Below are 6,904 nucleotides of genomic sequence, written 5' to 3'. Positions count from 1 at the left end.
GGGGGATGCGGGGCTAGAAAGGAGGAGGTGAGGCTGATTTAGGGAAAAACCGCCGACTTCACTGAACCCTTTCTTGCTTTGCTTCTTATCGCAGTGGCTATCGCTGGGACGAGAGAGAAAGCCGGATAAAACGGCGCTGATCGCATCAGGAACCTCTCGGTGGTGTGAGGAGCAGCCACGCTATTTCTAACTGTTTTCCTCAGGCTCTCCCCCCGCTGCCCCTCTCAGAGCTGTTAAATATCTGTACCATAAAATGTTGGGGATTTAAAGGTCTGTGGGAGGCTCCCTTTGAAAAGGACTCTGGGGAAAGTCTTTCTAATCCAGGATACTTGAGCCGGATGGGGTGGGATTGCCAGAGAGGCATAAAATAAAAGTCATTTCACAGACAAGCCGAGGGGCTACGCTGACATGAAGAAAGCATGTTCGCCTCAGTGTTTTGGTTTTTTTTGATGGAGATTGAGACTTCTCCTGGGCTAGTGCATGTGTAGAAAATTTCTGAGCAAGGCGGGTGAGTGGCATAAATACAAAGGCTGCGGAGAAAGGACGGGACACGCATATGACCCAACCTGCAGCCAGCCAGCCAGCTCGCCCCAGCAGCATTAGCACCAGTGGGCAGAGAAAGCATGTCAAAAAATAAACGCTCCGTGAGAAACATAAGGAAAACATTAAACAAATGGGGAGTGCGCTCCCTCTCCTTGCCCTGACAAAGCACGGCTGAGAAACTCCGCTCACTGCCTCTCCAGCCCCTTCCCTTCCATGTGTCCCTGCTACAGCGGGATGCGTGGCGCAGATGTGTTGGGAGACAGTCCAGAGGACCGTGCGGGTTGCCCAAGAGCCTCGGCAAAACCGACCTGTGGAGTGTGTGCCGACTGAGGGCCAAGCAGAAGGGCAGGGTACGCATGAGTGACCAGCGGCGGGGGGGAGAGGTCGCTTATTTGTTGTGGAAGAGGGGCAGAGGCATCAACCAGGGAGAAAACAAAAGCTGCGCCTTGACTCGAGATGGGATCTGAAAAGAGGCAGGGCGAGGGGACGCTGGAGAGCCAGGTTACCCCCCCAAACCAGCTCCGTTAGGAGGGGAAAAACCACCCGACAACAATAACAAACCGAACCCATAAACAGTTACTGCCGTTCTGCGATAAAAGGAGAAGATTTATATTGCTGAAATGTGTGGAAGGAGCCTGTTCCAGAGCAAAACTCTGGCGTGCAATTCTCTGTTTATGTCGCTCATCCCGATGAGATATTGGTGGCAAAGTTCAGGCTGACATCAGCCCCGGGGAGGCAGAGCCAGCGGGCCGGGCTGGCTGCACGGGGCCGCACAGCTGCGCGCGGGCCTGCGGCCGGTGGGCTGCCGGCATCGCGGGGACCCGGCTTGCAAAAAATCTCCTCTGGCCAGGCCCCGGGGGACGTGAGGAGCCAGCAGCAGCGGACACGGCAGAGGGAGCTGGATGTAGGGTTTCCTTGCGACTGAAACGGATGAATCAGAAACAGCTCGCAGGGTGGTTTTGTGCGCCTCTCTATTTTGGGGTTTATTAAAGAGGGTGAGGACGGGGGATGGATGGCCGATGGTCCGTGTTGTTGCTGGAAAGTCAAAGATGTCAGAACCCCCTGTTTTACCTAACTACACTAAAACCGGCAGTAGGAGACTGCAAAATCAGCTAGGTGGTGTTTTGGTTTGGTTTGTTCTTTAAAAAAAGAAATTAATCAAAGAGGAATAGTGGGTGGTGGTTTCACTGTTGCAATTCCTGCCCAGAGGTTTCTCTACGCAACTTCACACAGCTGGAAAATGTTCCTTTCAGTTTTCAGAACAGCTAACAAATTGGGGAAGAAAGAAGGTGGGCCCAAGATGCTCAGATAAAATCCAAAATAAGACAATAATATTAAATTAATAGCTGATATTATGCTTGCTTAAAATGGCACGCTAGTCATAAAAACTAGCCATGTGAACAGGACAGCTGAATGCTAACCCTTTGTCATTCTTCTCTAGACTGGAAATAGTTTGTGTAAGTGAACAAAAGGGTCACTAATTTGCCTTTTCAACTCGGGAAACACAGTAAAGAAATAAAGGCCTTGGATTACCTCTGATACATAACTTGAAAATGAAGCATACTGTGTCCAATACAATATCCTTATTTTTCAGGTGCTGCTCAGGATGTAGATGGCAGAGGTCACACTTCACCACCGCGGAGGTATCTACAGCAGCATCCCCACAGACCTGGGTAAGTAATGTCCGCTGAAGGGAGAAGGGTTAGAGGACTGGAGCAGTCATCCTGAGTAAAGGTTGCACAATCTGACACATTTACTATTTGTTAAACACCAATAATATTCTTGGCACTGCACAAGATCCCAAATCATGACGGTCTTTGCCCCAGATTTTTTTTTTTCCTGTACAAACTAAGAAGCAGGCACAGAGTGGGCAAGACATGCAGAGAGGCATAAATATACAAGAAATTACCTAAAACACACATGCACACATATAAATATATATATATAAAAGTATGTGTGTTTGTCTGTATTATTACTTTTGCATATTTCCAAATCTGACAGTTCTAATATTCCTTTGTGTTTCCTACAATAACCCATTTGCATTTTAGTCGTGTTCAATTTGGGAGGTTAATCTTCTGTAACATCATGAGCATTCTCAAAAGCTGTTAATATCACAAACAGAAGATTATAGTTGTGTAGTCTAAATAAACCAAAGGAAGTGAGTGATGAGAAAGGCTTTACTCACAATAAGTTGAACCTATGAGAATATGTGTACTTTTTAAAGAATAAACTGATTCCCAAATATCCAGTCCCGATATCTTTAATAATGTCTCTGTGCTTCAGATATTTAAAAGATGTAATGGCAGAACATTGACAGTATGTGCAGTAGGGAGCAATCCTACACTGGCAACAAATAGACTAGATGACCTAATTGATTCTTCCCATCACCGACTTGTGCAATTCTGTCATTGTAATAACATCCCAGTGTAATCAAAGACTGCAGGATCAGGCCCTAAATTAGCATGTCGGTCTGGACTATCCCTCAGCCTGGGCCAGGTTCAAAGCCTGTTGCTGTCAGCTTGACCCTTCATCAGTCCGAGAGAGGTTTGGATCTGGATCACACTGGAAGAGAGCTGAATTGTTGTTTTATTGTACACAGGGAAAAAAAAAAAAGAGAGAAAGGCATACTTGTGCGAAAAACACATGGGCAAATTCTGCAGTCCAAGCCTTCCAGATGCAGTTCAGTTAAGAAAGTCCAACAGGAAGGCCTCAAAATGAAACTGAGAACTTTTTGGCAGAGGAGAAGTTTTAGCAGTTAATACAAGGATGATCAAACCTCGCTAAGTCATTGTTTCCCTGTAGTCATCTATCAGTTGTTCGTCTCTTGGACTTGCGATCAGATTGTAAAACCTTTGGGATGCAGACCAACTTTTTTTTCTGTGTTTGGAGAATCTGTGCCTAGAGCAACTGCATCTACAAGAAAAAAATCTCAGCATTGCCATGGAAGTATCTGTGTATTTTGGGCGTAAATACTCAACCTAGAATAGAAGTGATTAACATAAATGCTTTTGTAATTTTATGCTAAGTTAAAAAAAAAAATGCTTTTGGTCTAGTCTAACTTTAACCACCCAGAAGGCAGAATAATTGCACTGGTTTAAATTAATGCTTTGCCCAAGTGTATCTCTCCTGTGCTGGCAGCCCATAAGGTAGAACTATAACTGGGTAAAGCCGGAGGATGTGAGTAACCAGCAACAAAGGTTTCACAGGACTCTGACACATCCGTTTGTCTAGGCGTTGACCTCTCTACGGTTTGAGTATTTGGGAGGGCGATTCACAACACCTAAGTTAGGAGCTGTTTTCTCACTTTGGCAGTGTTTCCTGTGAATTTCTTTGGTGGTAATGTCAGCCTAAGTGGATCCCACACATGCCCAAGCCACTTGTTCATTCCCACTTCCTGGGCTGTCACGGTCCAAGCATTACCAGTCCTACGCTGGATTAGGGAAATAATGAAATCCTGGGGGGGGAGGAGTTTCTTCCCAGCAGATTCAGTTTTTGGGTCCACTTCACCGTGAGGAAATGGGAATGAAAAGCCTGACATGTAAAACAGTAAGGACAAGGAGTGTCTCAAAGGAGCCAGTGAAGCAATGTCACTACTGAAGGTGAAATTACAGATGTAGGGTCCTTTGGAAAGGCAGGGAGTAGAGAAGAAGCCCATTTCTTAATGTGTGTGCTCACACCCCAGCCTGGGTGATGGGCATGTTGCCTAGCGTGCATATAGAGGAAGAGGCAGGCATGAAGAAGGACAATGGTGCACAGTGTGGGTGGAGTTCACGTGCTGCAGTTCCAGCTGTCCCCCAAAACCCCATCCCATTGCCAGAAAGTCCTGAAGCAGTTCAGCCTGGGTGACCTGAAGGTGTAAGAGGTGCTACAGGGTTGGTAGTAGCTGTGCTCTGATGAGGGACTGGGCAGCCACTGTCACAACATGAGGCACAGAGCCTGCCAGCATGGGGTGCCCTGCCCCGTGCTATCAGGGAAGGGCAGCAGGAATCTGGCGGAGCTATACAAAATGGGTCTTGGGTCTCATGTTAATAAATATAGTGAAACAGCAGCACTGTCCGTCCCAAACAAGCTCTCAGGGTTGGCACAGGAGGAAAAGTTGTTCCACTGCCCACACTTTGTGGCACTTAACTAGAATTTTGTTAGGTGAAGACAACTATTATGCGATTTTAAATGTTACAGGAGATGGTCCTTCACTAAACATTGGGAAATGTGTCACTAATACTTATTCTATGAAATATTTCAGTAACATATGATTGTGTTAGGCAGATCTGTACTCAAATGCTCGTGTTGCTTATTTCAAGGTCTAAGTTGAAGGTTGGAAAAGCTGCAAAATGGTAGCCTGAAGAAGGATGTTCTTCACTTAACTCTGGTGCACCAGAGACAGGGTCCTCTGTTGAGAAGAACTTTTAAGCACAAGCTGATGTCAGTCTCTATGCCTGGAGAGCATGAAGAAGATGCATATGTTGCACTGACGCCATTGGAACTGAAATAAGCCCTCTGAAGAGACACATTTTCCTCAGTCAGAGCCTTACCATTTTTCTGTACCTTCCAGCATGTTTCTGACCACTATTCATGACTGGAAAGAACCATTCCATGTTTTAATTCAGGACTCAGTTCTTTGTCATATGGGGCTGATGGTTGATAGTGGAACAACAATGATTTAGTGATGTGGAGCTTCTGCTAAGCTAGGATCAACATTTACTACAGTGAACAAACTGCAAACCAGGCATCAAACAGCTACAACTTGGAAGCCGAGATTTAATGAAACAGATGGTGGCATCTTCAACCTAGGAGTAACAGTTCTTATAGTTTAGGCATATGACACTGCAAGTGACATCCAACACTCAACAGTTAGGTGCCTAAACTCCCCAAATAAACTGTGGAAATAAGTGCACCCCTCCAGACCGCTATGAGAAACAAAATTCATCCTGAGCCGAGAGCCAGCAGGAGCTGGCAATAAGGAGATACCCAGCTCAGCTGGGGTTTTCTGCCTAGATGGGTATCCACCATGCCTGAGCCGGCCAGCCTCCTCCATCAGGGGAGAAATTCAGATCCTTCCTTTCAAAGAATGGAGCCAGCTTTCTCTCTTAGTACCCTTTAATATAAAAGCCCAGCAATAATAAGACTTCGCCAGAGTGTGTGCAGACTATGCTCCATGTGTACCTTCAGCGTGAGTGTGATTTGGAGCGCAATCGCACCCTGGGCTCCTGCTTAGGGGGTTCTTCAGTGGGGGTCACTCCACAGGCTGCTCGCTGCAACTGTGCCACTGTGTAGCAAAGGAGACCAGATTCTCCGTGTCAGACCAGAAGAAGGAACTGATGAAGGGAAGTCTTTATTTCTGTCTTTTTTTTAAAAAAAAAAAAAAAAAGTTTGCTTGCACATTTCACATTAAACAGAAATTTATGAGCAGAAACTGGTATCTCCTGGCTGCATCTATCCTAACCGCTAAGCGAAGGCATTATCATTGCCATTTCTTTTTTCCTGCCCCTGTTTTATAAAGAAGCTCTTGCACACTGCTTGCTGAGCGGGATCTGGCCCTGCTGGTGGCTGGGTCTAGCTCCTCAGTGAATTTAGCTCTGATATGCTCAGCTTTGGCCCACAAGCTGCTCACCCAGGAGTCCTGCCTGGGCTGGCTCTGGGTCTCTGCAGGGACTGAACTCGGAGGAGCATTCACCCCAAACGAGGAAGGACACTGTGGATTTAATTAGGTGCTTCCAGGCTAAGCTGCTGCTGAAGATGGTTCTTAGATCACAGCTTTTCTACGCAGACATCAAAGTCCCTGTTTGGATCAAACTTCTACCAACCTGCTTTAATGGGCCTGCAGAGTCACTTACAGCTGTAACATTTAGGACATTGCCGGGAAGAGTTCCATGGTTCCTTACATGATACCATCCCACCAACCTGCCAACTAAAAGTGAAATAAAATCTCCAACTGCTTAATCTGTTAGTTACTTATCTTTAACAGTTAACTGTTTGAGAGGGTTTTAGTGCCCGTGGATTCATAAAAAGGCATTTTGCAGCAGATCGTTGTTAAGAAATTGTACCTTTCTGGATAAAACATTTATTTATAACGTGTGGAGCTAAGAGTGTTTTTTATCTGCAACAGTAGCTTCTACAATTGTTACTGGCAGTCTATTTAACAGAAGCCAGGCTGTTTAACCGTGGGGTATGGCTATAAAGAGCACATGTATATGTATTTCAGGAACTAGAAAGCTAATTTTGTAATATGGAGTCAAGCGGGGCATATGGTAGATAGCAGTCCCCTTTCACATTCTAACACAGGATTGAGATTTCTTAACAAAGGCAATAGAGTTGCAAAACAGCGTGACTTTGTTGCAGTTAGTAATTAATGAGGTGCTAA

This window comes from Charadrius vociferus, unplaced genomic scaffold (genome assembly GCF_000708025.1).
Source record: "Charadrius vociferus isolate BGI_N301 unplaced genomic scaffold, ASM70802v2 scaffold82, whole genome shotgun sequence".
Taxonomy (NCBI): domain Eukaryota; kingdom Metazoa; phylum Chordata; class Aves; order Charadriiformes; family Charadriidae; genus Charadrius; species Charadrius vociferus.
This window is presented reverse-complemented; position numbering follows the sequence as displayed.